The sequence below is a fragment of the Capsicum annuum genome, chromosome 8 (assembly GCF_002878395.1).
Source record: "Capsicum annuum cultivar UCD-10X-F1 chromosome 8, UCD10Xv1.1, whole genome shotgun sequence".
Taxonomy (NCBI): domain Eukaryota; kingdom Viridiplantae; phylum Streptophyta; class Magnoliopsida; order Solanales; family Solanaceae; genus Capsicum; species Capsicum annuum.
In genome coordinates this window covers 59,120,336-59,146,148 of record NC_061118.1, presented here as the reverse complement: position 1 = coordinate 59,146,148, position 25,813 = coordinate 59,120,336, and positions in this window count along the sequence as shown.

Below are 25,813 nucleotides of genomic sequence, written 5' to 3'. Positions count from 1 at the left end.
TATGTATTTAAATTCTGGCATGAGTGAAAAGGGGATTTCTTTTTTTATGAGGGCACACTAGGTATGTTGCTAATCACTGCCTTATTCAGATAGTGTGATTTGGGTATATGCTGGGTTGTTATTGCTAAAATTATTATGATATCTTGATCCTTGTAAGTTGCATGGGTGTTTTCAATAATAGACACAGTTACTCTTAATTTGACTGACCTTGGAGATAGTGCATGTATTCTTAACTGATATGAGTAGATAGCAGCCAACTTCTACTTTGTATACTCTTGGTTATATTCTGGTTGCTTGAGGACAAGCAATTATTTAATTTGAGGGTGTTGATGTATGAGCCTATGCTAAAATATTTAAAGCTTTTAACACTAAATAATTGCAAAGTCTTGAGCAACATTAGTTGTTTTTTATTAGTTTACTTTAATTTTACAGTATAAGTAGAGAAGAAGTGGAACCACAAATAAAGGAAGCAAAAAGCATGAAATTGAAAGCAAATAAAGAACATAGTATGGCTGACGACATCCATGACACATCGTAAGCCTGGTGATAGGCTGTCAAGGATGTCGTCAATCTTAACTAAAGAATGAAATTTGCTGTAACGTTGTGATATCATGTCGTGATAAGGCATCAGGATCACTATCAACCTTAGGCAGAAATTCTAAAAATAGAAGAGGAGTTGACGACATCCATGATGTGCCGTCAGACTCCTGATAGGATATCATTGTCCCCGTCAACCTTAACAGAAGATGTAAGGTTGTAGGAAGTTTTGTGATGGCAATCACGACATGCTGTCAAGATCTTGATAGGATATCAAAATTGCCATCAACCGTACGTAACAGGAGTTGAAATTATAGAGAAGTTGACGACGTCTGTGACAGGCCATCAAGATTGTGATAGGACATCACGGGCGCTATCACCTAATCCGAAGAATATCAAAAATTTTAATATTATTTCCTTTTTTTGGATCGACTATTTAAAGAATTATTTTAGGGTTTTTATAAGATATTCATTGAGGAATCGATCTTACGACATACAACTTTTTTCTCTGTCTATCTTAAGAACAATATTTTTGAGTATTGCCTTGTGATTCAAATACAAGTTCACTTTTGATTTCATTCATCGTTGTAAGTTAACCCTTTCAATTATTAATTCAACTTGTGTACTTATCTAATGAATCATGAGTGGCTAAACATATTTAACCTGGATTGTGGGATTTAGGGTTAGGTCATGATAAGGTGTTAATAACTTACTCAAGGTTTAATAGGTCTTAGGATTTCTTGGTAATTCTGATATTGTAAATTATGTCCGTTGGTTGCAAACAAAAGGCGTACCTACTTTAGTTTGCTTGAGAAAGAAATCATAAACAGTAGGAAGTGAATTATTGATAGGGACTTGGAAAGGCTTCGTTTAATATTCAGCATTGTAACAAGGCTGATTAACTTGAGGTAAAATTTGGACAGTGAGTTGTGATTCCCTGAGTCCGAGAGGATTAGGAAATTAGACGCTTGAATAGGTCGAGAGACATTTGAGAATACCATAAATTAATATAGCTTGTCATCCTAACCACCTTGAGAACCGTGAGTTATTTATAGCATCTGTCATGTACCGTAAACCCTAGAGAACATAATCCTGGTTATTTCATATACTCTTGATTGACAAACACTGAAATTAAGGTGACCAAAAATTATTTGCTAATCTTTCAAAACCCCCATTTTATCTTTTTATCTTGTTTGTTTGAATTTAACTTGTAGCTTTAGTTTTCAAACTTGTTTAATCGCCACTTACATTATTCCCTGTGGGATTCGGCCCTAACCTAGCTGGATTTTATATTGACAACGATCGCTTACACCCATTCCAGAGTGTAGTTTGAGTGTTATTAAATACTTGAGGACTACTGAGGCAGTACACAAGGCATCTATGAATTGGATCATATCTAAACATCTGAGAGCTGAAGATAATGCATGATGCATTAACTGAGTTATACTCGCAGCTACTAAGTTACTTTATCTTGGAATAGTTACCATACTCAGATTTTTGATAGTATGACTAGATGGAATGATGTGAAAAAAAAATACACGAATCTGATTGTCTGACTGCTAAACTGAACTGCTAGCTTTACTGACTAACTCATGCTAAAAAGTTAAGCTTAACTGAAGCACTTCTTTTGCATTCTTTCAACTAAACCTTCCACCTTAGCCTTAAATCATCATCATAACTCTGGGAACACTTCACTAAACTCTAAACTGAATTACAATTAATCTACTCTAGGTTCTGCGATACAATAATGTACCTAAATGATAACTCATCCTGCAAGACTGCACCTAAAAGTATAAAGATCACTTCTAATACTATCCCTTGGTGTACAACTCTTAACTTTCTTTAGTCTCCGCAATCATCAAACTTAAATTCTAGCTTGCACTGTTCAAGCTTACTGAAATCTCTAGAACATGTCTAGCCACTTATACATAAATATAACATTCGCTATTGTCATGGGATGCTAATATCACATATTTTAACTTACATCCACGCCTTCATACTTAGTCTAAAATCCACCAACCTAAATTCTTTAAAGATTAAAGCTTAGTCTCTAAAGCATACTGTGCATATCCATAATTCTTTAGTAAACATGCTACTCTCATCCTAGCCTTCAAATGTTACCTCTCTAAAACTTATATTTTCTCCATACTATGAGAATTACCACCATGCCTCTATCAAAAACACATATAACTCCGGATAACTAAACTTAAACTCTTGCATACATTGTTTCAAGCCTACTGATTCACCTTTTATACAACTAACCCCCATGAAACATACTCTGCCCAACTTTAGATAACACTATCCCAAACTATTTGTGGGGATGGTCCAAGAGAGATTTATCTGTAGGACTCTAGGCCTCACTACTTATGCTACCTTAAGAGTAAGGTAAAGCTGACATGAGTGGAACATGATAAGAATCCACATAAGTTTCTTATAGAACCTTTCTATAGCACGATCTAAGACATGAAAGAAGGGAAATTGTTGCTAAAACATCTTATAGCCTCCTGCATATAAATATAGTGCTCAATACACCCATGTACAAGACTCTACTAGATGTTTCTTTCAGACTTCCTAGGACATTATTGAACCTTAGGCTCTGATACTAAGTTTTGTAATGCCTCAATTTTCTAAACCAGAATAATACATGGTGCTCATGACCCTGAGGGACCATAAGCTAACACATGATTGATATTTGTACCTGTACACTACATAATATGTAAATATAAATGCGGAAACATAAATTAAAAGTCCACAAGGTTCAATACGGAACATAATCTGAGTAATAAAAATGTTTGAATAAAGAGGTATCACAATACAAAAATAGAACTTAAATATTGATTTCTGAATCTAGTACGTAATCTAGCCGGAAAGCCTCTAATTGTCTAAAGTAGGGAATGGAAGGAATATGTCTCCAAATAACTCCCGAGTACTGAAAGCCAAACTAAAATATTAAAGTAATAAAGTAGTAATCGTTTCCTCGGAGAATGAGGAATCGCTGCTAACTCTGACTGCTGAAATTTGTAATGCTACTGCTGCTTTAAAACTCACGCCTCCAAACCTATGGTGTAACATAAGAGAAAGCACCATAGCGTAAATGTGTTAGTACGTCTGAATATACTGAGTATACGAGTGAGGTAGGATAAATGAAAAGGGGTTTATATGCATGAACAATGAGGACTAATATAAATGTGAGAATACATACATGCGTACGTAACTAAAATTGAGCGACTGTATCTGACAGTCTAAATCTTCTAATAATGATTAAGAGTGACTAAGCTTGAGATCAGGCTTAACTAACGGGTGATCTTTGGAACTGATATTGAGAATACTCAACTGAATTTGAGACTGAGATCAAGCCTATCTGATGGGTGACCTCTGTAAGTACTGATACTAAATAACTTTATGTTAGACCAAGCCTATCTACTGAGTGTTCTATGAATCTGTGGAACTATCTGAGTTCCTTACTGAGATTGATGACTTTATTTGACAGCCCTGATTTTTGAGTTCTACTCAGAACACTGATACTGAAAATGTAACTGTAGGAGTGCTCACTTAACCGACATTCCTCGTATTTGAACTTGTGGGGTCCAACTTGTAACCCCAGTTGGAAGGGTGTCAATACTATGCCACGGGTAAATACCTCTCTTGTCAAGCCTATATGACGGGTGACCCTCGTAAGAAGTCAAGCCTGAGGCAGTATAATAGTCAAGCCTCTCTGACGGGTGATAAACCTTTTTCTGATGGGTGACTCCTGCATCCTGCACTGGCTATGCAGTTTTGGAGTTCACTGATTAATCCTAATGACTCTGCCTCTCTGACGGGGAGCCGACATCCCTGTACTCGCTTGGTGCTAGCTCCTACTCCCAACTGAAAGACTCTGAACTAATTCTTAGAACTTGTAATTTATTTTAACTAAAGTTGTTAGTGAGTTTCTTACTTGACTGAGCTGACTGAGTTCACTTGGTTCCATATTCTGATGGAATACTACCGAATCTATTATTTGACTGAACGATACTAAGTTCTGAATTAATTTATTTAATGCTACTATTATCTGAGCTGAGTACTGAACTGAAGCTGGAATGATAACGTTACTTAGATTACTGAGATTTCTTAAGCTATATAACTGTCTGAGAGTTCTAAATTTTGTAACTAACGGAGTTCTACTGATCATAGCACTATTGAGATTATCTTGAGACTAACTTGACTCTAGGCACATAGTTATATTTTTCGAGTACAAGTACCCCCAGGCCTCGATGGAAGGAAACTGACGCACATGATACTTCTTGATCATTGGAATAATATCCACAATTCATAATACCATAAGTACGGGATTTCATACTACACATGGGTCTCAACACCTTATACATGAAAGGGAATACATATAGCATGCATATACTTGCATACCTCAATATCATGGACAATTCATATCACAACAACAACTCATAACAACAACACATATCAATAACATAGAATTCATAACGTAACATAAGGAATAGAACATGGACTTATCATTTAACCACTATGAAGTCATAAAAACATAGATTCTATCATTCTTGGCATTTTATCAAACACCTTATATGTACAACTTTAGGCATAGGTATACTTATCAATTTGACAATCTTAATCCATGAAAAATTCATTGGTTTCAACTAACCTTCTCACATGCTTCTTGAAAAACACATCAAGAGACAACCTTGAATCTAAACAACAATCACCAACATAAATATAGTCATAACACAACAAGGAAATCATAATTTTTAATTTAAAACATGATTCTTGAGCTCCATGGATGAAAGGGATCCATGGATGAACACTACGCATACCTGAGAAAGAAAACTTTGATGAGTTGCTGGAGAGTTCTTAGATTGGGAAACTTAATTCTTGATTATCTTAGAAAAAGGGCTTGAATCTTGCTTTTGGGAGATGATTGTAATAAAAACCCTAATCTTGTGGTTGAAAGTGTAAGAGAGGGTTTTTGAGATGTTTAACAAAATAATAATAGGAGAAAGTTACGTCCCTTGAGGGTTTTATGTTGTGAGAGGTAAAGGAAAAAGACCAAAATACCCTTACTAAGCCACTTTTCGATGCTGAAAATCTAAGGCTGACTACATTTGTGATAGGCCGTCATAATTATGATAAGTCATCACAAATGTCATCACTGGGGGGTTAGAATTGATGCATTTTTGCCTAAGGATGACGACATTCTTGATAAATTGTCAAACTTGTGATAAGTTATCACAAATGTCGTCACTCTGTTTTCTAGGTTGAGATGCTGGAGTAAATGGGTATAATGTTTTTCTCCGATATTGGATTTTGGAAAAATTGGTGTCATTGGAAAGCTAATTAAAAAAACTTTAATTTGACATATAATAGTTCCTATAAATCTATATATTCAAGGATTTATGGTCGATTGAATTTGACCTAAGTTTTGACGCTCACTAAAACTTGAATGATGGGAAAACTTTCAACTTGTCCTTGAGTTAGGGGACGTCTATGATCTAAATTCATGCTAAAATAGATTTCCACACTACATAATTGATTAACACACTAAATTTACATAAGATTCGAGGCTCTTGGAATATCTACGCATATGAATAACGTATTTTCATTCTAGTTTGAAATGTGGGGTGTTACAGTTAGTTATGATTATCTTGCACTATTTCAACTTTATATCATTTTTAGCTCCTTCAACCAATGATGCTTATTGAGTACCTATTATTTTGGTACTCATACTACACTCTATACCTTTATGGTGCATATCCGAGTACTAGCTGTCATTGTTGATCATTATTTATATAGTGTTGATTTTTTAGAGATAGGGTGAGCTCTTGGAATTTTCAGTCATCCATTTCCTTCCATCTTACTGTTATACAGTCTTTTGTATCAAGATAGATGTCTTAACTAAATCCCAAGTCTTTTGGGTTATATTATTAACATTAAATGCTCTTGTACTCTCTCTACTAGGTCGTGGGATCAGTAATCTTGCTACGTCTATTTATCTATTTTTGAACACTGTGCTTATTTATAACTTATGTTCATTGAATTTGGCCTATGTTGGGAATTTCTTACCTAATTAACCCATTGCATTAGCTCTGAGTGATGGTTTGACTTACCTACTAGAGAGATTTGGTAGGTACCATCATGACTTATAAATAAGGTCATGGTAAATTGCGATGAGAGCTTAGGCTTCACTGGTATTGTTGGTACAAGAGCAAGTGTCTAGTAGAGTCCTGCAGATCAAATTAATGACATCTTTTTCCTATCTTTGGAAGGCTATGAGGCATTCTAAGGAGTTATTCACTTCTTTCACTCATATTGAGCTAAAAGTTTAAGTTGTTTTGTAGAAGAATTCCTTTGACTTTACTCTTTCCAAGATATCCAGGACACGTACTACCGCTACATGAGATGAGGGTCCTAATACTGAGCCTAGTAATCCTTCTCCTATACAAGGCTGACCTAGAAGTCATGGATATCCTCATCATTATTCATAGCTAGGGTCCAACATAGGCCTCCTTCCTCTGACCTATACTTCCAGCTCAGCCAGAGATTCTTCTACCATAGTCATTGGTAGAACTGGGACCAGCCTAGACTACACCTATTTTTATTCCTTCTTTATTGCTCAGAGATGCATTGATTCATATTTTGGGGATAGTTGGTGGTGTGTCATTTAAAGATGTACAGTCTACTGATTTGAGCAGGGCTACATAACTTAGTAAAGCATGAGGCTCATTTTCAAGTGTTGGCTAGGCATGCTACTTCTATTTTAAACACGGAGTATGATAGAGTTTTCTACTTTATTAGACGGTTGAAACTCCCTATTAATATGTCAACTCAGAGTTTAGTTATTGTGGATAGGTGCTATGTTGAGGTTTTAGATCATTCTAGGGTTATAGAGGAGATATACTATAAGGGTTGTGAGGGATGTGATAAGAGGAATAGGTTCTAGGGAAAATTCAGTGGGAGCCGTTGTAGTTCTCTACCCAGAGATAGCAGTTCCCATAATAGGTATCCTCCGTGTCTATCCTTTTAGCCTCAGAGTCTGCCTAGTCGACCTATTTAGGAAGCTCTTCAGATTACTGATAGAGATCCATCTATTTATAGAGACTGCCCAACTAAGGGCAGTAACTAGTCTTTGAGGGCTTTATTTTCTGGTTATTCTAGTCGCGATTGTCATTCTGCGTTAGCTGAATCTGTTGGTTCGAGTTCGACTCAAATTTCCTATTTTACTTATGGACTTCCTTATCACTATTTATGAGATTACCCTAGTCGTGGGGCGATTATTATTTCAACTTAGGGTGCTTTCCCTATTAGGGAAGTTTATCCCTCTCACCTTGAAGTGGTTCACATGGTCCAAGGGGTGGTTCTTAGGGTGCTTAAGAAGGTCCTCGGGTAGGTACGACAGGAGGTCAATCAAATGCCCAGTAACATGGCGGACATGGTCAGTTGGATGAAGTACCTACTAGACCAGAGGATGAGACTTCAAATGCTGTTGTTATAGGTATAATTTTTGTGAGCCGCCAGTCTGCCCTTGTTGTATTTGATTCAGAATCAACTTATTCTTATATTTTCTCTTATTATACAATGTGGTTGGAGTTGTCTTATGATTTATTATTTGTGCCTTTGTACATATTTACTCTTATGGGTGATTCCTTAGTAGTGGATTGAGATTACAAATCATGTGTTATGATAATTAGTGATATTGATAATTATGATAACCATATTATTCTGGATATGGTAAATTTTTATATGATTCTGGGAATGGACTAGTTATCCAACTATCATGCTATAATGGATTATATTTCTAAGACAGTTTCCTTAGCCATAAAGCTATAACCCTAATTATTTGGAAGGTAGTATTAGCCTCAAGCCTATAGGGATTATCTCTTATATGTGTACAAGTAGACTTATATCGAGGATTTAAGAGTCTTATCTCACTTATATTTGTGATAGTATTACGGAGAGTTCATCGCTTGACTCTATTCCTATTATTTGTGAGTTTCCTGATGTGTTCCTTTACTTATCTGCCTGGTTCCCCCCTTCTCCCCATCTGTGAGATTAATTTTTGTATTGTTCTCGAGCCTGGCACCTGACCTATTTATATGGTACCTTACCATATAGCTTCTACCGAACTTAAAGAGTTGAATTCTCATGTTTTTGATCATTTTGGTAAAGGTTTTATTATATCGAGTGTGTCCTAGTGGTGATCTCCTATATTGATTATGAAGAAGAAAGATGGGTCCACGTGCATGTCTATTGATTATAGGCATCTTAATAAGGTGATGGTGAAGAACCATTATTCTATTCTTTGTATTGATGACTTGTTCAACCAACTTTAGAGTGCAGGTGTATTTTCTAAGACTAATTTAAGGTCTGGTTACAATTAGTTAAGGATTTGGGCTGAGGATGTCCCGAAGATAGTTGTTAGGAAGTGTTATGGTCATTATAAGTTCTTAGGGATGTCTTTTGGATTGACTAATGCCCCAGCCGTATTTATGGATTTGATAAACCACGTATTCAGGCCTTATTTGGACTTCTTTGTGATTGTGTTCATTGATGTCATCCTTGTATATTCAAGAAGTTGTGAGGAGCATGCACAATATTTAAGGATTGTGTTCCAAACTTTAAAAGATCATGTGATTTTCTCTATGTTCTCCAAGTGTGAGTTTTGGCTTGAGTCGGTGACATTTCTTGGGAATGTTATATCTAAGGAAGGCATATGGTGGACCCAACAAACATTAAGGCGATTCGTGATTGAGCTAGACCTATATCTTTGATTGAGGTTGTTAGCATCATTAGTTTGGATGGTTATTATAGACGCTTCATCGTAGGTTTTCCTACTATTGCTGACCCTATGACCTAATTTGCTTAGAAGGAGGTTCCTTTTTGATTGTTCAAGGAGTGTGAGTCGAGCTTTGGAAAGCTCAAGGACTTTCTTACTTCAACTCCTGTGTTATCTCTTTCTATAAGGGGCGAGGGATTCACCATATTTTGTGATGTTTTAGTTTTGGTCTAGGTTTTGTTTTGATGTAATAGGGTTGTTTTATTACTTATGCTCCTACAAATATTAAAGTGTATGACCGCAACTACCCCACTCATTATTTAGAGTTAGCGGTGGTAGTTTTTGCACTTAAGATTTGGAGGCATTATTTGTATGGTGTACATTATGCAATTTTCATCGATTGTCACAGTCTTCAACATCTTATGACCTAGAAAGAGCTTAATGCTCGACATCGTAGATGGATGGAGTTTCTTAGGCCCTATGATATTTCTATCTGGTATCATCTGGGCAAGACCAATGTGGTTGCAGATGCCTTGAGTAGCAAGGCAATGACTGTGGATAGCTTGGCGTTATGCCATGAATATGGTACTCGGAACGCTACACGGTGCTCACAATCTTGAAGGACCACAAGCTAACCCATGACTTATATCTATATCAGTACACTGTATAACATACTAAATATAATGCGGAAATAGAGGTTGAAAGGCCAAAAGGTTCAAAACTACATGATTGATACAGTATAACATCTGAATGGGGTAATAGAATACCCAAAACTGAAAGACTATATGAACTTATTGTAGTCTGAAAAACCTCTAAAAAATAACTGTCTGGATAAGGAGTTAATGGGAAATGTCCCCAACTAACTCCAACTTATAAATTAATTAATGAGATAATAAATAAATGATCATGTCCTCAAAAGATGAGGACTCACTGCTAACTCTGACTGCTGAAATTGGAATGCTACTGATGCTCTAGAGCTCATGTTTTTGAACCTATGGTATAAGACACCATAGCACAAATGCGTTAGCACTTTGAATATACAGGTATACATGGAAGGTAAGCTGAATGCATGGGGTTCATAAGCATGAACAATACTGGCTAACTGACTAATATGGACGTGAGAATACACGCATGAATACGTCGTAACTATATCTGAGATCGTGATAACATAAATTTATTGATAACTAGCATAACTAGTAACTAATTCTGATGACTGATATAACTGATGACATGAGTGACTATATCTGACAGTCCTAAATCTGATGGAACTAGCTGAGTTTTGTACTGTTCTAAGTTGACTGTCGCTGATAGTCCTGAATTCTGTAGAACTATCTGAGTTCTATTACTAAGACTGAATGACTGTATCTGACTGTCCTGATTCTATAACTGAAACTATGGGAAGTAGTTATCAAACCGATATGCCCCTAATACGCTATTATGGCTAAGTTGGGGTCTAATTTGTAACCCCAATTGAAAGGGTGTCAATACCGCACCACTGGTAAGGACAAGCTATGGGTGACCCTCATCTGATAGTGTCCCTAAATGAGAATGATGGGGCCCTCATCTGAAAGTTTTTATCCACCTCATCAACCCTCATCTGACAGTGTTGGTATCTTAACCTATGATGGCTACATAGTTCTGGAATGAAAGGATGGCTTCTAAGAATCACACCCTCATCATACAGTGTGTGTTCCTATCCTTGGGTTCTCTCAGTGCTAATTCCTACTCCTATTTGAATAGATACTGATCATGGATTACTGAACTTAATTAGACTGAATTAACTGAGTTCCGTTGATTGATGGAATAGTACAGAGATTACTGTATTACTGAGCTTTTCTGAGTCACATGACTGACTGAGTTCTATGGATCATGGCTTAACTGAGGATATCGTGAAAACATGACACGGACTCTAGGCACATATCTATATTTTTTGGGTACAAGTACCCCCAGGACTCAATAGAAGAAAACTGACAAAGCATGACTTTCTTGAGTATAGGACCAATATCAACAATACATAATCCATTGGCTAAGACATTTCATCAAACACTTGACATACATAACTTGTACAAGAATGGAGATTTCATATTATCATACTAGTATGGCACTTTTCCTTCACATAGGCATTTAATCTAACATGGGGGGAGCATACTATGGTTATACAATCATCAACACATCTTAATAATCAAGGATACATCCATCAACTTGTAAATTGAAGGGTTCACATGAATACCGCGTAATTCCTCACATACTAAAATCAATTCTTGTAATTCATAGTCTATAACATGTAATGAAACAAAACAACAACATGAAGATCACTTTTTAATGGAATAAAATCATGAACATTCATAAATATACCAATCTTTGATTTTGAAAAGAGATTCTTGAGCTTCATGGGTGAAAGAGACCCAAGAATCAACACATGACATACCTTAGTTCTTTATTTAGCGAAGATTGATGGAGAGACTCTTGAAATTGAATCCCCAATTGAAACCCTAGCTTGTTCTTGAGAGAAAATTGAGAAAAACTAGTATATTTTGGGTTCCAAATAGCTGATTCTCATGTTAAATGGCTTAAATAGGTGTAGGAAATTGACCCTTTTAACCCTGGACCCATCTTTTAAATTGGTCAAAATTTCCCCACCAGGACACCTAGCGCGACGCAGCGCTATTGCGTCGTGTCAATGGAATTTGACAACAAGGAAATAGAAATGGCTCTATGCGGAGTCATTGCGTTGCAACTTTATTTGCGACCTGGAAGTTTGGTAAAATTTGGATAAATCACATTGGGATACTGGAAAAAGAAAAATTGTCATTTTATCTTGTGGCGCGGCGCGCCACTAACCAATATGGTGCTATTTTATGATGGGGACTTGAAATAGTCATAACTTCTTACCTGGTTATTGAATTTAGGCAAGTTTTATATCGATGGAAAGCTTATTGAATTTTGCACATGAAAAAAGTAAAAATCTTGAAAATTCCCCGTGGAATAAGCATCATTCAATTTAGAAGCTAATACTTAATGTTCTTTAGTTAAAATTAGTTACGAAACTTTTGGGTATTTCAATATCTTCCCCTTGGGAACATTCGTCCTCGAATGAGACTGATTGAGAGGGGGGAAATGATAAGCCAAAGTATATACTGAACATGAACACTAAAACATGACTGCATAACTAATATTTCGAAGATTCATAAAGAGCATGCATATCTGATGCATGATTTTATGATTGATTGATACAATAATGCATGACTGAGAGTACTGATAAGTTGATCACACATATTTGATGCGTGAATACATCACTAACTGATTACATGACTGAGATTTCTAATAAATGAGTCTTCTCACAAGGAGAATGCATGTTTGATGCATAAACACATGACTAATCTGATAAATGAACATATAATTAGATATGTAATGGTATGTAGTACTAAGTTTAAAAATGAAATCCTGAACATGCGGCTGATACAAAGTTGTAACTAAAATCTGGACATGAAAATTGAAAATCTTAAGGAAAACTATAACCTTGAGCTTGATCTGAGTCAGGGAGAAGAGGTGAGGGTACTTGGCATGCATGTCTGCTTCTGCTTCCCAAGTAACTCCCTCAATGGACTAATTCTACCAAAGAACTTTGACTAGAGGGACTTTTTTGTTCCTCAGTCTACAAGTTTGGTAGTCTAGAATTTTGACTGGAATCTCCTCATAAGAGAGACTTTTCTGAACATCTATGCTCTGAATAGGTAATACAACTGCTAGGTCACCTATACACTTATTAAGCAAAGAGATATGGAAGACTGGATGAACTGAGACTAAATATGAAGGCAATTCTAGCTCAGAATCTACATTGTCGAAAAGACTGAAAATTTTGAAAGGATCGAAATATCGGGTACTGAGCTTTCCCTTCTTGTCAAACCTCTTCACTCCCTTCACGGGAGAGATCTTTAGATAGACATAGTCATCAACCTCGTACTCAAGATCCTTTCTACACACATCTGCATAAGACTTCTGTCGGCTCTGAGATTCCCGAAATATTTCTCTGATCAATTGGACTTTCTCTAAGGCATCGAATACCAAGTCAGGTCCTATCACCGATTCATCACTAACTTCGACCCAACTGACTAGACATTTCCATCTCCTACTATAGAGAGGTTCGAATAGAGCCATCCAAATACTGGAATGATAGCTATTATTGTATGCAAACTCAATAAAAGGCAAGTGGCCATCCCAACTACCCGTGAAATCAATTATGTATACCCTTAGGATATCTTCTAGGGTATGAATGGTCCTTTCTGGTTAACCATATTTCTGAGGATAAAAGGCTGTACTAAGATGAACTTGGGTACCAAGACCATTTTAGAATGCTTTCCAGAAATGAGAGGTAAGCTGGGTACCTCTATCTTAAATAATGCATAATGGAATACCGTGTAATCTAACCAACTCTCTGATGTAGAGGTTGGCGTAATCCTCGGCTGAATAAGAGGTATGAACTGGAAGAAAATGGGCTGATTTGGTCATTCTATCTACAATGACCCAAACTGAATCATGCTGGAGACGAGTACGAGGCAAACCCATCTCAAAGTCCATGTTCACTTCTTCCCACATCCAAGTAGGAATATTGAACTCCTGCATGGACCTTCTAGGCTTTTAATTCTCTATTTTAACCTGCTGATATGTAGAGCAGTTATCCACAAACTCTGCAACATATATCTTCATCCTACTCCACCAATAGATCTCCCACAAGTCATGGTACATATTTGTGGCCCCTGTATGAATAAAGTAGCACGCACCATGCGCTTCAGAAAAAATTTGCTGCCTTAAGCCATCTACACCTGGTACATAAAGACGACCCTGACAATGTAATACACCATCTCCCTCTTAGGGGAAAACCTCTACTTTACGGTCCTTAACTGACTCTTTCAACTTGACTAAACTAAGGTCTCTATCTTGCTTTTCTTTTACCTCGGAAAATAGAGATGATCCTAAACTACTCGGAACCCATATGTCACCCCCTTCTAAATCTACTAAGAGAATGCCTAGTCTGGCAAGCTGATTGACTTCCTGAGCTAACTTCTTCTACTGTCCTCGCCATGAGTAACACGACCCATAGATAGTACACTGAGAGCATCGACCACGACATTGGCCTTGCCCGAATGATAAAGGACACTCATGTCATAATCTTTCAAGAGATCAAACTACTTTCTCTAACAAAGATTGAGATCTTTCTAAGAAAAGACATATTGAAGGCTTTTATGATTGGTGAACACATCTACATGTACTCCATACAAGTAATGCCTCCAAATCTTTAAGGAAAAAACCACGACTGCTAACTCAAGATCATGAGTAGGATAATTCTTCTCATGGGGTTTAAGTTGTCTGGAGGCGTAGGCTATGACCTTACCGTGCTGCATGAGGACACAACCCAAACCTACTCTGGATGCATCATAGTATGCTACAAACCCTTCTAGATTTGGAAGAGCTAAGACTGGGGCTGAGGTGAGTCGAGTATTCAACTCCTGAAAGCTCTTCTCACAATGATCTGACTACTGAAACTTGACTTTCTTCTGAGTCAATTTGGACATAAGGGATGCAATATACAAAAATCCTTTAACAAATTATCTGTAATAGATAGCCAAACCTAAGAAACTCCTGATGTCTGATGGAGAGACAGGTCTGGTCCAGTTTCTTACCACTTTGGTCTTTTAAGGATCTACTCTAATGCCATCACCAGAAACAATATGGCTAAGGAATGCTACTGAACTTAGCCAAAATTTGTACTTACTAAATTTGGCAAACAACTTATGATTAACGCGAGTCTAAAGTACTATTTTGAGATGGTCTGGATGATCACACTCACTGCGAGAATAGAACAAAATATCATCTATAAAGACTATGATGAACATGTCCAAGTACTTCTTGAACACATGGTTCATCAAGTTTATGAAAGTTGCTGGGGCATTGGTAAGACGAAAAGACATGACCAAGAATTTGAAGTTACCATACTGGGTACGGAAGGCTATTTTTGAAATGTCACATTCTCTGACTCTGAGGTCTATGTTAGGGAAATAACTGGAACCCTAAATTTGGTCAAACAAGTCATCGATTCGGGGAAGTGGATACTTGTTTTATACCATGAATTTATTGAGTTTATGGTAATCAATGCACATTCTGAAAGAACCATATTTCTTGTGTAGGAATAAGACTGGTCAACCCCACGGGGTCACATTGGGCCTGATGAATCACTCATCTAAGAGATCCTTCAACTTCTCTTTAAATTCTCTAAGTTCTAAATATGCCATTTTGTATGGCGTAATAAATATAGGCTGAGTATCTGAAAGAATGTCAATGCCAAAGTCTATTTCCTTTTTGGGAGAAATTCCTGGAAGATCTTTGGGAAAGATATATGAATATTTACTCAGTACTAGGAGTGATTCAAGACTGGAAGTTTTGGAACTAGTGTCCTTGAACAAGATGATAGACACATCCTTTAGATATCATTTTCTGTTCTCGAAGGTAGGAAATAAATTGACCTCTAAAGATGAAGTACTACCCCTCTACTCTAGGATAGGTTCATTCAAAAACTGAAATTGGACTATTCTATTTCTACAGTCGACTGTGGCATAGCCGTAATGAAGCCAATCCATACCAAGAATCATATCAAAATCAGTCATCTCTAATTTGACTAAATCTGCTGAAGTGATTTTTTGAAATATCATAACTGGGCAGATCCTATATACCCATTGGGCTATGATGGTTTTACCCACTGGGATAAAGAGTTAAAAGGGCTGTGCTAGAATTTTGGGACTGATTCCAAAATCAACTGCTATATAGGGAGTGACAAATGACAAGGAAGCTCCTGGATCTAGCAAAGCGTAAACAAGCACATGAAAGATCTGTAATGTACTAGTAACCACATCAGTAGAATTTTCTTGATCTTATCAGGACTGGAGAGCATAAAGTCTATTTGGGCGTTGCCCACTAGTAGCACAAGAAGTGGCACCCTGCCAATTTGGGAAACCGAACTAAGCTAATGAACGGTTCTGCAAACCCTAATAACCTGATTGAGGACAATCTCTGACTTTATGGCCTGGCTTGCCACATCTCAAATAGATATTGCTACCAGTTCTACCAGCACTCTTATGGTTCTAACCATAAGTCTGACAAAGGGGATTAGTTTGGACATTGCTGACACTACCCTGAGACTTAGAGCCTGGCTCCATATCTCTATTTCCATCCCTGAACTTAGGAGCTGGAGCACTGGCTGAGAAGGAGCTAAAACTGATGACTTAGGATGGAACTGAGAGCAGTTTGCTCCTTCTTATTTGGGCTGAGCAAAGGTAAAACTACTTGTATTTGCTTTCTTATTCTATTTCTCCCTCATCTTAACCTTTTGATTTTCTTTTTACAGAGCATGAGTCATAAGCCTGGCTAAAGTCCTGTCAATATTCAACATCACAAACCTACATATGTCGACCACACTATCGTTCTCCCCAAAAATAAACTTACTCATCTTGGCCTTGCTATTTGCAACCACATGAGGAGCATATCTAGATAATTGAGTAAACTTAAGAGAATAATCCTTCACCATCATGTTGCCCTACTCTAGGTTGATTAATTCTAACACCTTAGCCTCTCTCAGCTCTTGGGGAAAGAATCTATCTAAGAATGCAGTGACAAACTCCTCCCACTCAATAGGCCCTACATCATCTGGCCTTTCTAACTTCCACTATTTAAACTAAGTACGAGCAATATCTTGCAACTGGAATATTGCTAGCTCAGAACTCTCGACAGGAGTAACCCCCATGATGTCTGTAACCTTTGAACCAGATCGATGAATTCTTGAGGGTCCTTATGTAACTTAGACTTGAGAAAGAATGGATGATTCATTTGGGTAGAGTCCCAAATCAAGCATACAGCTGAATTGGCCACTGGGTTGCCTGAAATGATGGCTTATCATTCATTTTGAGCAGTAACTGACTGAGTAAAAGTAGTGAATATAGCTCTAAACTTTGCATGAGAAACATGTTCACCCAAAGGTTCTTCGAGCTAAGGGGTTGACTGATTTCCATTTCTTCTTTTAGGAGGCATGTTCTGTAGAAAAAAGGGTGTATCAGATTAGACTGAGAGATTGACTTGAGATTATGCTCATTGGCATGACATGAATGCTGAAAAAAGGGAAAATTGTTCCTAAAATATATTATAGCCTCCTGTACATAAATGTGGCGTGTAACACACCTATGTACAAGACTTTATTAGATGCGGATTTCAGACTTCCTAGGACACTATTGAATGTTAGGCTTTGATACTAAGTTTGTAACACCCTAAATCTCGTAGTAGGAATGCTACACGGTGCTCATGACCACAAAGTACAACAATCTAACCGATGAATGATATATATACCTGTACACTGTATAACATAGAAAATATAATGAGAAAATATCGATCGAAAGGCCATAAGATTCAAAAGTGCATGACTAATACAATATAACATCTAAATGGGGAAATAGAATACCCAAAACTAAAATACTTGCCGAACATACTATAGTTTGAAAAACCTCTAAAACACAACTGTCTGGATAAGGATTTAATGGGACATGTACCCAACTAACTCCAACTTATAAATTAATTAATGAGATAATAAATAAATGATTATATCCTCAAAAGATGAGGACTCACTACTAACTCTAACTGCTGAGACCGGAATACTACTGATGATTTGGAGCCTGTATTTCTTAACCTATGGTATAAGATACTATAGCTCATATGCATCAGTACTTTGAATATACTGGTATGCATGAAAGGTAGGCTGAATGCATGGGGTTCATATGCATGAACAATACTGGCTAACTGACTAATATGAACGTCAGAATACATGTAAGAATACATCATCACATTATCTAAAATCGTGATTACATGAATTTACTAATAATAGCATGAATGATAACTAAATTCTGATGACTGATATAACTGATGACATGAGTGATTGTATCTGACGGTCCTAAATCTGTTGAAACTAGCTTAGTTCAATACAATTTTGAGTTAACTATATCTGATAGTCCTGAATTCTATAGAAATATCTAAGTTCTATTACTGAGACTAAATGACCATATCTGACAGTCCTAATTCTTTAACTGAAACTGTAGGAAGTAGTTATCTAACCGACATGCTCCTAATATGCCATTATAGTTGAATTGGGGTCCAATCTGTAACCCCACTTAGAAGGGTGTCAATACCGTTCCACTTGTAAGAACAAGGTGTGAGTAACCTTCATATGACAGTGTCTCCAAAAGAGAATAGTGGAACCCTCATCTGATAGTACTTATCTATATCATCAACCCTCATCTGACAGTGTTAATGTCTCAACCTATGTTAGCTACATAGTTCTAGAATCCAAGGATGAATTCTAAGAATCACACCCTCACCAGAAAGTGTGTGTTCTATCCTTGGGTTCACTCGGTGCTAATTCATACTCCTATCTGAATAGACACTGATCATGAATTACTGAACTGAACTAGATTGAATTAACTGAGTTTTGTTGACTAAAGGAATAAAATTGAGATTATTGTATTGCTAAGGTTTCCTAAGTAACATGACTGACTGAGATCTATGGATCATGGCTTGACTGAGGATATCATGAAAATATGACACAGAATCTAGGCACACATCTATATTTTTCAGGTACAAGTACCCCATGACTCGATAGAAGAAAACTGGCAAAGCATCAATTTCTTGAGTACAGAACCAACATTAACAATACATAATCCATTAGCTAAGATATTTCATCGAATACTTGGCATACATAACTTGTACAGGAATGGAGGTTTCATATTATCATACTAGGATGGCACTTTTCCTTCAGATAGGCAATTAATCAAACATGGGGGGAGCATGCTATGGTTATACAATCATCAACATATCTAATAATCAAGGATACATCAATCAACTTGTGCATTGAAGGGTTTATCATGAATATTGCGTAATTCCTCACATACTAGAATAAATTCTTGTAATTAATAGTCTATAACATGGAATGAAATAAAAAAACAACATGAACATCACTTTTTAACTCAATCAAATCTTAAACATTCGTTAATATAAAAATCTTTGATTTTGAAAAGAGATTCTTGATCTCCATGGGTGAAAGAGACCCATGAATCAACACATGGCATTCCTTAGTTCTTGATTTAGCCAAGATTGACGGAGATCCTTTCTTGAAATTGATTCCCCAATTGAAAAACTAGCTTGTTCTTAAGTCAAAATTGAGAGAAACTAGTATATTTTGGGTTCCAAATAGCTAAATCTTGTGTTAAAGGGCTTAAATATGGGTAGAAAATTGACACTTTAAACCCTAGATACATATTTTAAATTGGTGAAAATTTCCCGGCCTGGATCTCTGGCACAACGCGGCGCTATCCGCTGTGTCACTGGAATTTGACAATTGGGAAATAGGGAAATGGCGGGATGTTGGAGCCATCATGTTGCCACTTTGTTTGTAACCTAGAAGTTTTGCATGACGTGGAGAAATCACATTGGGACACTTGAAAAAGGAAAATTACCATTTTATCTTGTGGTGCGGTGCGCCACTGACCAATATGGCGTTGTTTTACGATGAAGACTTGAAAGAGTCATAACTTCTTACCCAGTTATCGGATTTAGGCGAATTTTATATCGATGGAAAGCTTATTAAATTTTTCACTTGGAAAAAAGTGAAAATCTTGAAAATTCCCCATTTATTAAACATTATTAAATTTATAAGAAAATACATGACATTCTTGAGACAAAATTAGTTAGGAAACTTTGGGGTATTACACTTGGCTTGTATTTTATTTTTTCAGAGCCTGTTAGCACGGGACATTCAGCACTTAGATAACTTGATTGTTTGCCTTCAGATTTCAGAGCCTAAGAGGATTTTAGCTAGTGTTGACATGAGGTCCTCACTATTTGAGCAGATTTCGGATTGCCAATTTGAGGATAACAAACTTCCCTTCCTTTATTATCAGGTGTTGAGTGGTGAGTCTAAGAGGCACACCATTGATTCTGAGAGTATCTTGAGGTTTGAAGAATATATTTGTATTGCTTATATTGTTGACTTGATTTAATTGATTTTTCTTGAGTCTCACAACTTTAAATATTCTATTCACCTCAGGACAGCAAAGATGTAAAGAGATTTGAGACAAAACTATTGGGAGAGTATAGATATATGGTAGACATCATAGCTCGTTACCTTTATTATTAGTAGGAAAAGGTCGAGCATCAGCGAGTAGGTAGTTTGACTCAGAGGTTACCCCTTCCAGAGTGGAAATGGGAATGGATTACCATAGATTTGTTAGTGATTTGCCTCATTCTTCTTGAGTTCCAATATATATACTTCATTGTGGAAAGTTTGATCAAGTCATCACATTTCTTTCATTTTTGGATTATTGTTAGTGCTGAGATATTAACTGATATCTATGTTTGGGAGATAGTCTGTTTACATGGTATTTGCATTTTTATCATTTCAGACTATGGTTCTGTGTCCAATTTAAGTTTTTGGGGAGCATTTTAGGAGGAGGTTGGAACTTAGGTGGATTTGAGTATATCCTTTCATTTTCAGATTGATGTTCAGCCCGAGCAGACTATTTAGGTTCCAGAGGACATGCTTTGAGCTTGTTTTATGGATTTTGGAGGCTAGTAGGAGCAATAGTTATCCTTGGAAGAGGTTTGATAAAACAATAATTATCATTTGAGTATTAAGATGGTGATTTTTTAGGCTTTCTGGGGTAGGAGATATGGTTCTCCGATTGGATAATTTGATACTTTTATAGTTAGGTCCCCTAGTATAGATATGCTTTATGATTCGTTGGATAGAGTTAGGGTGATTCACGATAGGTTGAGAGTGACTCAGAGTAGGCAAAAGGATTATGCCGATCGTTGGCTTCATGCCTTAAGATTCAGAGTTGGTGATCGTGTATTCCACTGTATGTCACCGATGAAGGGTGTTATGTACTTTGTGAGGTAGCTTATGATTTAGACTTTTCTTTATATTTTGTTGTTGTTCATCTAGTTTTCCATGTCTCTATGTTGCGATGATACATTTAATCATTCTCATGTGCTTAGATGGGATTTAGTCCAGTTGGATTAGTGTTTAACCTTTGTTGAAGTGCATGTGCTTATTTTGGACAGTGATGTAATGTGGTTGCATACTAAGGAGAATTTTATAACTAAGATTTAGTGGAGTCACCACCCAGTAGAGGAGCCTACTTAGGTGACCGAGAGCGAGATGCAGGCTTAGTGTCCTTGTTCAAGATTTTAGGTATTTTTTAATCCTTAACTTTCGAGGATGAAAATTCCTTTAGTGGTAGATATTATAACGACCCTTTAGGTTATTTTCTACATTTTCTATTATTTTTGTCATTAGAGCTTTTCCATAGCTTCCCTAAGTCACTTATATCGTGTTGGAAGTGATAGTTTTATTCCCGTATAGTTCATTTTGTTTTTAGAGAAAATTTCCTATTTAGAAGTTTTCGTTGGTTCCAAATGGCCATCAGACAAACTCTTCAACAAAACAATCTTGAATGCAAATTTCAACTGTATCAACTAATCTAGAATATCAATTTTAGGCTAGGTAGACTCTTAGTTTAGAACTGGGTGCACCCAAGCATATTTGTACCTATTAGTCAAAAAGTTAAAAAATTGAAAATTTGGGAGTGGGACACATATTTGGTCGAAACAACCTCGGATAGAAAATTCAATTTTTCTATTCTGTTTGAAATTTTGAATTTAGTATGGTTACATAGTTCATTTGCGTATATCAGATTCCTAATGAATCTCAGAGCATTGGTGGAAACTTAAAAATTTTCCAAGTTTCAGCTGTCTTATGGTGTGCCTGTGATCAAACCTTATGTGTAGAGGGTAGTCCAATCATACTACTTCTTGTTGCGAACCCATAATCTAGTTTTAGCACAAGATAGTGTGATTTCAGCCTGCTTGCTGCAATTGCAATACTTGACAACCTGACATAGGTATAAATTGACCCCTTAGGCTGTAATTTTGGCCATTCACACTCATTCATGAGAGCAAAAAACCCTCAAATAGTGTGCTAACTTTAAATTGAGTCTTGGGGATGACTTAGGAGCTTTATTAAACATATATTTTCTTGAATATCTTCAAATTTATGGTATGAATCTGTTAAATTCATGCTTGAAATTTCTTAATTGTTTAACCAAAGCCCCAAAAACTTTAAGGTTTCATTTAGACCTAAACTTATCTTGGTTTTCATCCATTTTGAGGGTTTTGATTCAATGAGCTTGATATCATATTGGGTTGGTCTCAGAAATATGATTTTCAGTGAGTAAGACACATATGGGGTTTTGGCATGATTTTTTGATTCGAAGAACAATAGTGCAATATGTGTATCGATATTCTTGTATTAATGATTGAGTAGAATGTGTTTTTGAAAGCTTCTTGAAGAGGATTCTCAAAAGGGAAAAGCAAAGGTTTAGCGGATTGTTGCACTTTCTTTGACATCCAGGTAAGTTTGGTTTATCCCTTGTTAAATTGAGCTATCTAATAGTATAATTGTGATATCTTGCTAGATTTTTATGCGTTCTATTTGTTGGATTGATGATATGCAAGACTTGGGATTAGTTGAATCTTTTATGTTATTTGGATCGATAGAGTGAAATGCTTAGCTTGTTACCTTAAACCTTCATAGGTTAGACTTAATTTCTTATGTTTAGCATGAGGATGCTTTGAATTACTCTAGTTAGATGGGAGAGACCTTGTCACTTATGATTAGGGAAATATTGGCCTTAGTTATTTACTTTAATGAGGTTTCCTTTGTTTCAATGGACTTAGAGGTAGTATTTGAGTAAAGTCCCTACCGTGGATTTAATTGTGGCTTGCTATACATCTAAGAGTTGATTTAGATACCTTATCCTACTCTGGGTAGAAATGAACTTAGAATGAATTTTTTGGGATTTAGGAGTGGTCCCTTGACCCACCTAAAGTAGTGACTTGATATAGTTCCCTTGAAACTCTTATACGTTGCTAAATTCTTAAAGAATTCCCATTTTAGGAAATATTGAGAAATCCTAGGCATTTGTTGGTTATGATAAATGACGTTAGAAGTAATATCTTATCGATTATGGCATATATGTGAGTTATTGACTAAGCTAATGATGAGCTATTAATTATTCTATTATTTGACTATTGATTAGGCTTCCGAATATAATATTGAATGAGCCCATGATTTATAGCCTAATCCTTAAATTATGATATTGACTATGCTATGAGTAAGGTATGGATTATATCATGGATTATCTATTTCTCAAGTTATTGATAGATTATCTTTTGCTAATGATAGGTCATTGAGTATATTACTAATAGGTCATTACTCATAATATTGCTTATGATATTGATTATGCTACGAAAGAATGCTAGAAATCATAATTGAAAACATTATTTATGATAATTTTAGTGATGATGTCATGAATTATAATTAGAACTCATGCTTATAGATTTATGGGAAATTATGTTGCTAATTATTCTTGAAATCATGAAACTTCATTATATGATTGCTTATACTATGAATGTTCCCACCAATTATGATTATGAATATCTATTAATTTTCAGTAAAGCCAGAGGATATTATGATGATACCAAAAAGGACGGAGACTATTATGATGATGTAATGATACCCGAAAAGAGCAGTGAATATTATAATGATATGATGATATCCAAAAAAGTCGGAGGATATTGTGACAATATGATGATACCTGACAAGGACGGAGGTTATTAAGATAATATGATGATACCTAGCAAGCTGGAGGATATTATGATGATATGATGATACCCGACAAAGCCGGGGGATATTATGATTATATAATGATACACGGCAAGGCCAGTGGATATTATGATACTTGACTAGACCGAATGATATTGCGATGAGGTGAAGATATCTAACAAAGATGGATGATGATTGTATTGATGTACCTATGTGTGCATATATCGATTTGAGTCCGACTAGACCTATGTATGACAATCACATGCTTATTTATATATTTCTGAGTTATTTGGGTATATTATTGATAATAGGGGTGTTGATCATAGCGCATTAGTGATAAATGGATAAAATGGTATAGTTGATGATTGATGCTAAATGATGATTAGGGATGGATATTATTTGAATGGCTAGTAATGACTAATGGATAATCAAACACTAGCAAAAATGATGAATCATGGTATTACAGGAAAATGATAAGGATAGTTAATCTATAATGATGATTAGTGCTAACAATGTTAGTAATAATGATGATTGATTGATAATGATATTATGTCAATAATGATAATTAATTAATAAGTGATGCCCAGTTGCTAAATATTGGTTAGTTGATGAATAATGACTCGATGATAACTCATGAATAGTGACTATGCGGTGAATAGTTGTTAACTAACAACTAGAGGTCGTATGATGGCTAGCAAGTAAATGAATTAGTTAGTGAGAGATGGTTAGATAGTAGTGGTGATTAGTTTATATTGACGTTATATTGTTGAATGATGGTAAAAGTATGGATCGCGGGTACATGGTCGATGTTGGTAATTAATGAAAGTCTGGTAAAATGATCGATTGATGATATTTGTTGGAAAATGGTTGAATAATGATAAGGTTTTGATATATTGTTATTTAAATTTCTTTATGATTCTCTTGGGTGTACTCACCAGTAGTATGGGACGTTGTGATGAGTTCTTTACTTTATGCACTAGTTGCGTATTGGAGCCAACTTTGTATTTATGCGTGCTTGAGTTGATGTTTTATAATGTGTTTTGATTCTGAATTGTCTATTTCTTCTACACGGTGATATTGGCATGTGTTGATACCCAATTTTATATTCTTATTTTGTTTTAATTACTCATTGTATGTAGTGATGATGGAGATGATTCAGGTTTGTTTCTGTATGTTGACTTACTTATGATTATCTTGCATTATATCATATTTATATCATGATTTAGCTTAGTCAGTCGATGATGCCTACTTAATAACCATTTCTTGGTACTCATAAAACACTTCTATACCATTTTGGTGTAGATCCGAATACTAGCTATCATCATTGATCATTGTTTCTATGGAGTTGATACTTTGAAGATAGGGTCAGCTCTTTGAGTTTTTGGTCACCCATTTCATTTTATGTTATCATTATTTAGTCTTTTACCTAAAGCAATCTTGTCTGTTGCTTTTTTCTTCAACAGGAAGAATAATCTAGACAAGCACTTCTTTATCCATCGCTTTTTTGGATAAATTATTTTTGAATTGTTGAGAAAAAAGACAAATAGGGTCACATTTCTAAATAATATTTAAAAATTTCCAGAAAACTGAGGGATAAATGTGACCTTATTCGTCATTTTTTTTTGTATTTTTCTATTTATAGAAAGCTGCAATTTTTACATCTTACTTGTAAAATATAAACTCAATTCAATACATAACTTTTAAGCAGCATTAATTACTCCTAAAACAATCATAAAGAAACT